This window comes from Zootoca vivipara, chromosome 8, assembly GCF_963506605.1.
Source record: "Zootoca vivipara chromosome 8, rZooViv1.1, whole genome shotgun sequence".
Classification (NCBI taxonomy): Eukaryota; Metazoa; Chordata; class Lepidosauria; order Squamata; family Lacertidae; genus Zootoca; species Zootoca vivipara.
Window position 1 is genome coordinate 40,084,029 of NC_083283.1, and position 9,606 is coordinate 40,093,634.

The following is a 9,606-nucleotide window of genomic DNA, read 5'->3' on the forward strand; positions in this document are numbered from 1 at the left end:
CCAGCTGAACTGGCTCTCATTTTGTTTCTGGCCCAATTTAAAGAGCTGATTTTTAACCTCTTTATTCCTAACAGCTTATGACCAGGATACTTGAAATATAATTTTCTCTCATATATACATGTTTGAACATTAAGATCCTCACCAGAGGCTCTGTTTGATGTGCACCGAAAATCTCTTCTGGGAGTTCCCCCAAGCCTCTTGAGCAGATCTGGGGGAGGGGGCACACAGGGAGAGGAGAGAAGGAAAATCCATTGTGCAGGCGGAAGTTTTTGCACAAATGGAACAACTTTGTTGCATACAACCCTGTGTGCTGGAAAACTGGTCCTTGATACAAGAAGTAAAAGTATCGATCTTGATCCATAAGAAAACATATATACCAGGACAATGCTTTTATTAGACAAATGAAAATATCACAAAACAGTGTGCAAGCTTTCAAAGTTCTCCAGAACTACTACTCCCACATTCCATTTTAAGATTGTAATCAGATGCAGACTCCATGGCTTCACAATCATCCTTTTTTCCCCTCCCTTTCTTTCACAACCCTTTGTTTTCTGACATTTTGGATAGCCAGATAAAGGATTTGCCCTAATAAGGATTTTGGAATTCTCCTTGATACAAGGTACTTAAACTTAACTTTTGACCTGTTTCTAACATTTCTCCTTCCGCAAGATTGCTGAACATGTGTCGGAGATCAGTTGTAGGCATTCTTGGAATCTTACCACCCAAGGTTCAGATATACCGTAGGACACTAAACATAAAAATATAATAAGATGAGCCGGCTGGATCAGGCCAGCATCATCTTATCACAGAGGCCAGACAGATGCCCGCGGGACCCAAGAACAAGAGCAGGCTCCCCTCCACTGATTTCCAGAAACTGTCCAGTGAGTTCTAGTTGCGTGTCCATGGATTCTAGTTTTACGAGAGGGAGAAAAACATTTATCCACTTTCTATATGCCATCCATAATTTTATACACTTCTATCACATCACCTTTACTTGCCTTTTCTCTAAATTAAAAGGTCCCAAATGCTGCAAGCTGTTCTCATAGGGGAGTTGGAGCTTGATAATTTTGGTTGCCCTTTTCTGAACCTTTTCCAACTCTACAATATTCTTTTTGAGGTGAGGTAACCAGCCTGAAACTCCCCCCACCCAACTTTTAACAGTATTAAAACACACCACAGAATTTTAACCAAACTTACTTTTAAATATTCTCTCTATTAAAATACACAAAATTGGAGAATGCGGGCATTGATCCCGCTACCTCTCACATGCTAAGCGAGCGCTCTACCATTTGAGCTAATTCCCCTCACAAGATGAGGAGTTTAACCTTTGGTGACTCATCTTGGTGATTCATCTCCTTGGCTGGCAGATTGGGAGAAGTTCCACTGAAATTTGAGCTACACTGTTTCAGCCTGCAGACATAGGGCTGCAGTTTTGGCTACAGGATTACCAGTACAAACCAAGGCACGTCTACTCAGAAGTAGATCCCTACTGAGTCCAATTGGACTTACTCCCCAGCAGCCTAAGTATTCTGACGTAGTAGTGTCCAGCTCAATCAAACCTGCCTTTAATTCCAAACTACAGCATAGAGCATAGAGATCAGTTTTACAGTGGTACCTCGGTTTACAAACACAATTGGTTCCGGAAGTCTGTATTTAACCTGAAGCATACTTAACCCGAAGTGAACTTTCCCATTGAAAGTAATGGGAAGTGGATTGATCTGTTCCAGACGGGTCCGAGGAGTACTTAACCTGAAGCGTACTTAACCTGAAGCGAACTTTCCCATTGAGAGTAATGGAAACTGGATCGATCTGTTCCAGATGGGTCCGTGGAGTACTCAACCTGAAGTGTCCTTAACCTGAAGCGAACTTTCCCATTGAAAGTAATGGAAAGTGGATTAATCTGTTCCAGACGGGTCCGCGGAGTACTCAACCTGAAGCGTACTTAACCCGAGGTATGAGTGTAATTGGTTCCGGAAGTCCGTACTTAACCTGAAGCGTACTTAACCTGAAGCGAACTTTCCCATTGAAAGTAATGGAAACTGGATTAATCCGTTCCAAACAAGTCCATGGAGTACTTAAACTGAAAATACTCAAACCGAGGCGTACTTAAACCAAGGTATGACTGTATTCTGAATTTATTTTTTACCTCATATGCCTGTTTTGCTCCTTTTTTCCTCGTAGGGCGATCCAGGTGCAAAGGAGGGCAGGGCTCCTTTATTCTAAATTGTTGCATAGAATAGAGCATTTTGACAGGTGCCATTGGACAAGCCAAGGTGAAAAAAGCTAGACCAGGCATAGGCAAACTCTGGCCCGCCAGATGTTTTGAGGCTACAATTCCCATCATCCCTGACCACTGGTCCTGTTAACTAGGGATGATGGGAATTGTAGTTCCAAAACATCAGGAGAGCTAGAGTTTGTCTATGCCTGACAATCCTACTCGGCTACAAGTAATTGCCAAAGAAGAAGAAGAAGAAGAAGAGGAGGAAGAGGAAGAGGAAGAGGAAGAGGAAGAAGAAGAAGAAGAAGAAGAAGAAGAAGAAGAAGAAGAAGAAGAAGAAGAAGATGCCTGAGCTAGACCTACCGAAGTATATTCTGCACACAACTATGAAAGGGACCATTGCAGAGGCACCTTCTCCTGTCTCGTTTCCTTCCTTCCATCTAAAAAGAAAGCCAAACAAACAAACAAACAAACAAATAGTGGTCGTGGTGTCCCTTAGATTGGGCTGTGACACAAGTATCCTAGGGAATCCTCATTTTAGCTTGTGCCCCCTACATGCAATCAATATTGAATACTGATGATTATTATTAAACTGCCTTTATTTTACATAGCCTGCAACAATAAACTTCCTTTGGATATCCAGTGTGGTGTAGAACCAGCGTGGTATAGTGGTTAAGAGCTGTAGACTGGTAATCTGGGGAACTGGTTTCACATCTCCGCTCCTCCACATGTAGCTGCTGGGTGACCTTGGGCTTGTTGTTGTTGTTTAGTCGTTTAGTCGTGTCCGACTCTTCGTGACCCCATGGACCATAGCACGCCAGGCACTCCTGTCTTGCACTGCCTCCCGCAGTTTGGTCAAACTCATGTTCGTAGCTTCGAGAACACTGTCCAACCATCTTGTCCTCTGACGTCCCCTTCTCCTAGTGCCCTCCATCTTTCCCAACATCAGGGTCTTTTCCAAGGATTCTTCTCTTCTCATGAGGTGGCCAAAGTATTGGAGCCTCAGCTTCACGATCTGTCCTTCCAGGGAGCACTCAGGGCTGATTTCCTTAAGAATGGATAGGTTTGATCTTCTAGCAGTCCATGGGACTCTCAAGAGTCTCCTCCAGCACCATAATTCAAAAGCATCAATTCTTCGGCGATCAGCCTTCTTGATGGTCCAGCTCTCACTTCCATACATCACTACTGGGAAAACCATAGCTTTAACTATACGGACCTTTGTCGGCAAGGTGATGTCTCTGCTTTTTAAGATGCTGTCTAGGTTTGTCATTGCTTTTCTCCCAAGAAGCAGTCGTCTTTTAATTTCGTGACTGCTGTCACCATCTGCAGTAATCAAGGAGCCCAAGAAAGTAAAATCTCTCACTGCCTCCATTTCTTCCCCTTCTATTTGCCAGGAGGTGATGGGACCAGTGGCCATGATCTTGGTTTTTTTGATGTTGAGCTTCAGACCATATTTTGCGCTCTCCTCTTTCACCCTCATTAAAAGGTTCTTTAATTCCTCCTCGCTTTCTGCCATCAAGGTTGTGTCATCTGCATATCTGAGGTTGTTGATATTTCTTCCGGCAATCTTAATTCCGGCTTGGGATTCATCTAGTCTAGCCTTTCGCATGATGAATTCTGCATATAAGTTAAATAAGCAGGGAGACAATATACAACCTTGTCGTACTCCTTTCCCAATTTTGAACCACTCAGTTTTTCCATATCCAGTTCTAACTGTAGCTTCTTGTCCCACATAGAGATTTCTCAGGAGACAGATGAGGTGATCAGGCACTCCCATTTCTTTAAGAACTTGCCATAGTTTGCTGTGGTCGACACAGTCAAAGGCTTTTGCATAGTCAATGAAGCAGAAGTAGATGTTTTTCTGGAACTCTCTAGCTTTCTCCATAATCCAGCGCATGTTTGCTATTTGGTCTCTGGTTCCTCTGCCCTTTCGAAATCCAGCTTGCACTTCTGGGAGTTCTCGGTCCACATACTGCCTAAGCCTGCCTTGTAGAATTTTAAGCATAACCTTGCTAGCGTGTGAAATGAGCGCAATAGTGCGGTAGTTGGAGCATTCTTTGGCACTGCCCTTCTTTGGAATTGGGATGTAGACTGATCTTCTCCAATCCTCTGGCCATTGCCGAGTTTTCCAAACTTGCTGGCATATTGGGTGTAGCACCTTAACAGCATCATCTTTTAAAATTTTAAATAGTTCAGCTGGAATATCATCACTTCCACTGGCCTTGTTATTAGCAGTGCTTTCTAAGGCCCATTTGACTTCACTCTCCAAGATGTCTGGCTCAAGGTCAGCAACCACACTACCTGGGGTGTACGAAACCTCCATGTCTTTCTGGTATAATTCCTCTGTGTATATAGTCACACTTGGGCTAGTCACACTTCTTTGAAGTCTCTCAGGCCCACTCACCTCACAGAGTGTTTGTTGTGGGGGAGGAAGGGAAAGGAGAATGTTAGCCGCTTTGACTCCTTCGGGTAGTGATAAAGCGGGATATCAAATCCAAACTCTTCTTCTTCATCTCTGTAACAGTTCTGTCTCTGCCTTCTTTCTCGCGTCCGGTTTGTCTCTCTTGGGGGGGGGGGGGGTTAAATGCCTTGTCCTATCTTTAAAATAATACTCTCCAGATTTGGGTTGGGTTTTCAGCACACCCCTTTCTCATCTTTCCCCTTTCTCTGCTCCGTCTCTCCTTATTTAATTGGCCTGGCTGGGGTTTTGTTGGCTGCTCTTGCACGTGGCTCTTCCAGAGATTCGATCCGTGCCTGTAACAGTATTGAAATGCTTTGAAAACTGATGTTGCTAATTCACTGCAGCAGTATAAATTATCTGCCTTCTGTCCAAGTCCAGAGAGTTAAACTCCCGGAAGGAGAGGATTAAAAGCACAGATGTTCAGCACCACGTTGTTTCGCTGCTTGCTTGCGTGAACTGCCGGACAGGGAACAACTGCATGAATGTTTGCTAGACAGCTCATTTCCTGCGATGACGCACTGAAGGGTGAGCGCTGAAGGATGTTTGAGAAAGGGGGAATTAGCTCAAATGGTAGAGCGCTCGCTTAGCATGTGAGAGGTAGCGGGATCGATGCCCGCATTCTCCAAGATTTTTTTTTTGTGTGTGGATGTGGGATGATGGTGCTGGTGGGAAGCAAGAAACAGAGGAGCAAGAAATGATGATTGATTGGAAGGGACCAGCACAAGGAATCATCTGGTCCAACCCCCTACACTGCGCAAATGTGAGGTTCGAGTCCATGACCCTGAGATTAAAGAGTGTCCTGCTCTACCGACTGAGCTACTAACATTTAAATGATAATTCATTTAAATAGGTCTACTCTGAGTAGGACTGGTATGGGATATTACACTTATAGTAGGTTGTGAAAGGACGATTCCAAGAAACAAGTATTTTATCAAAATACAAATATGCCAGTGCCTAAGACCAGGCAGCTCATTTCCTGCGGTGGCACTCCTAAGGGTGACGACTGCGCAGTACAAGCATGAAGGGGAATTAGCTCAAATGGTAGAGCGCTCGCTTAGCATGCGAGAGGTAGCGGGATCGATGCCCGCATTCTCCAGGCTGTGCTCTCTTTATGTCACACATTTATTTCCCTTCGTTAAAGCAGCTGGCTAAACGAGACCAGTCCGTCGTTGGAAAGATTGCTGCTTAATACAGTAATGCGAAAAGTAAAGGCTTAGATAGAGCAGGTTACCCGATACAGTTGTAACCTGATTCAGTATTTGTAAATGAAATGCGCAGCCAGGGTTTGGAGGGGGCGATGCTCCTCCAGCCAAAGGGAGGGAACCAGAAAGGTGAGCTTTCTGAAATGAATGGTGCAGGATGCCGCAGTTGTTTGGTGACAGATCTTTTGGGATCATCTCTTTGCTGCCGCTTATGCACCCCTTCCACTTCCTCAATCCGCTTCCAAATGGAGCTAAACCTGGGTTTGTTTTACGGCTTAGAAAGTAAACTGCAGAATTTATTTTTTTAAAGGAAATCCCATTTCCTGCGGCATTTCACCACAGGCTAAGCAGCAGGCTTAGTACAGAGAGGGGAATTAGCTCAAATGGTAGAGCGCTCGCTTAGCATGCGAGAGGTAGCGGGATCGATGCCCGCATTCTCCAATTCATGCTTTTTCCTTTTTTTAACAGGAAGAATAATCAGCAATATTTTAAAAAAAATGTTTAAAATTCCCTGGTGTGTTTTTTTATTTTATTTTAAATAAAAGCTTTTTTGATCGCAGTCTGCCAAACGAAATAAACAGGGGAATTGCCCCATACAGTCAAGGGCTTGTATGTAAGAATGAAAGAGGGTAGCTGGATAGAGGCACGCTTTCCCTAGGGGGCTGATTTATTTATGTTTGGTTTTTTTTAAAAAAAATCCCCACCCCAAACTTGTTGCTTATGACTCTGCTAAGCAGAATGAGGTAAATGGGAGCTCAGAAGGCAGACCCCTTAATTAGAAAGTCAGATGTCAATGCGCTCCCCTCCCCAAAAAAAATCTTTTTCATGGTGGGAACCTTCGGAATACGCACAGCAAGGGGCATCGCAAATACTGTCGCTTTAGCTCTTGCCCTTTTATGACTTCCTGCCTCCAACTCTCCAGCCAACAATGAGGGGGAGAGTGCTTTTATAGAGTGCCTGTCAGAAGCTCCTCTTCAGCTTGTTGTTCAAAAATGATCCTGTAGCCCCCCAGCCCTGACTCAGTAAAGACTCATGCTATAGCTGTTTCACGAAGAGACTTTCCACTGTAGAATTTCACAATCGCCTGCGGAGGGGGAATTAGCTCAAATGGTAGAGCGCTCGCTTAGCATGCGAGAGGTAGCGGGATCGATGCCCGCATTCTCCAGCTGGGCTTTTGCGCGGCCCTTGCGTTTTTAATAGGAAGAAATTAATAGAGGGTTGTGGTTTTGAAATGTTTGTGGGACACGTCTTGTAAAAAGGTCGCTCAATCACAGCTCCTCACGCAGAATGAAAGGAACTGGGGTCGTCATTCTGCATCTTCTAATTCTTTATTTTGTCCCTTTTCAGAAACTAATCCCGTCCTTATCCCATGCATGTTTGCTCAAAAGTAAGTTTTGCAAAGGTGCTTGCTCTCCATTATGTGTACCTACAACTGGAGGTTTGATTTTTTTCTCAAAAGGCAGAAATAGTAGTGAAACAACTCTAAATCAATTTGCATAAAGTTAACTTTGGTTTGGAGTAGATCCATTGAAATTAAAGAACACACGTCGGTCATTAATTTAAATACTCTGAGTAAACGTTAGTTGACTACAACCCTACTTAAGTTTGCTTCAATAGGTACGCTAACAATATAATATTGTCCCGTTGAAACTGATTCTAAGAAGTGATAATATCAAATGAAACACTGTTGCACGTGTCTCTTTCAAAATAGAGAGATCAGCTACTGTTAATTGTTACAACTACCGGTACAGTGGAACCTCGGTTTATGAACACCTCGGTTTATGAATTTTCGGTTTATGAACGCCGCGGACCTATCTGGAACGGATTAATTCACTTTCCATTACTTTCAATGGGAAAGTTCACTTCAGTTTATGAACGCTTCAGTTTATGAACAGACTTCTGGAACCAATTACACCCATGTTTCAGTTTATGAACGCTTCAGTTTAAGTACTCCGCAGACCCGTCTGGAACGGATTAATCCACTTTCCATTACTTTCAATGGGAAAGTTCGCTTCAGTTTATGAACAGTTACTCCGCGGACTGTCTGGAACGGATTAATCCACTTTCCATTACTTTAAATGGGAAAGTTTGCTTCAGTTTATGAACGCTTCAGTTTATGAACAGACGTCCGGAACCAATTGTGTTCATAAACCGAGGTACCACTGTACATGAATGAGCCCGGAAGAGTTCCCGTTACTACTACTTTTTAATGCATTTCCATTCATGGAGTGGGAGGAGGAAAAGGGAAGATTTCCATACTTCTTTTCCTTTGGCTTCCTGTTAGCCTTGGCCTGCGCTATTATTTTGCTGGCTTGCTGGGTATTTATTTTGCTGGGTTGACAACAAACTTGTTGGCCACTGCCTTACACCCAGGAGGGGCTAATTTGTGGCCCTCATGATGTTGTTGAACTCTCAATTTCCAACGCAGAATGCTTTCATGCTTGTGAGGGTTTAAAAACGCAAACATTTTCCCTATTAAAATATTATTTAAAGATGCTAGCGAAGCACTGGAAAAACAGCTAAAACTGGAGAGAACCTTAAAACTCTAAATAGGGAAGAGTTGAAAGCAAATGCTTTTTTCTGTTGCAAGTTGACAATCTATTTCAGCAGGAACAGAATATATCCATTTAGCTATCAAAACAATTGTTTTTTATTTGAAGCTCAGAGGAGCTGAAGTTGTGTACATCTTTTGCATATTTTCGATGCAGAATTAAATAAACACAACTAGGCAGCATGTTTTACCAACAAGATTAATGCCCCTGCATTGTCTCCATTATATGCTGTTTTCCTTAACATTTCCTTTTAAAAACAATTATTCTACATAATTGACTAATACTGCTATATTTCCCTCTTTGGTAACACCAACAGCTGGTAGTCCAGAATAGGTTCCACTCATCGCCTTAGTCTCCTCCTTGTGGTTGTTTTTATTACAACATACAATTCTTACTTCCCCAGCTGGTGGCAAAATGTTGTTCATTTGTTGCAGGAAAAGATGGCTGGGCTAGCTGCTGTGCACCTGGAATTGTAATTTGAAAGTGTCCTGGCTTCAATATGTAAATCAGGGGTGGCTAATTTTTTGGGTCTGGGAATAATATTCACCCTTGACCCATTCCTTGGGGGCTGCATACCAGTTATGAGAGTGGCTACTTTCAGATGACCCATGCACATGAGCTGAGGAGGGGTGCTCGTCTCTGTGCTCATCAAATGATCTAATTCTGACGGCCAGGGAGGAAGCGATTTGCAGCAGGACACTTGCCCACTTCCCACAATGGGGGTGGTGGTGGTGGTCTTTTGGGACCAGGTCAGGTTTCAAACCAGGGGTTAACCACCCGCTAGTATTGTATTGAGCCTCTACATTTTGTCATTTCCAACTGTATTCTTTTTTTCATATAATGAATGGTTGCCATTTAAGCACATTGCTATTATTATGCTTGCTCATTGTCAGGAACCCGACAGGATGTGTGTCGTGCGTTTTTAAAGATACAACACACCCAGGTTGTTGTCCATCTATATATGCCACACTCATCATGGCTCTCAATATATATTTCGTCTTCTTTTTCTATAGAGTGAACATACAGGCAGGGACAGGGTCTACAACTACATGAAGAAATGCATGCCTGTAGAATATGGCCAGCATATGCATGAATAGGGCTTCCTAAATAGGGTTCCTGTATGTGTCAAGCCTTATTTAGATACATGTTGCTGATGTACTTTAAAGCTCCTAT

General features: G+C 43.2%; 3 non-coding genes across 3 annotated transcripts; all 3 read left to right on the forward strand.

Annotated features, from left to right (window-relative positions):
* The first annotated feature begins 5,702 nt into the window (after positions 1–5,702).
* On the forward strand, positions 5,703–5,775 carry TRNAA-AGC (transfer RNA alanine (anticodon AGC)). Its single transcript has one exon. It is a non-coding gene; the product is annotated as a tRNA-Ala (tRNA).
* A 474-nt stretch (positions 5,776–6,249) lies between these two features.
* On the forward strand, positions 6,250–6,322 carry TRNAA-AGC (transfer RNA alanine (anticodon AGC)). The gene has a single exon. It is a non-coding gene; the product is annotated as a tRNA-Ala (tRNA).
* A 651-nt stretch (positions 6,323–6,973) lies between these two features.
* TRNAA-AGC (transfer RNA alanine (anticodon AGC)) lies at positions 6,974–7,046 on the forward strand. Its single transcript has one exon. It is a non-coding gene; the product is annotated as a tRNA-Ala (tRNA).
* Positions 7,047–9,606: the final 2,560 nt, after the last annotated feature.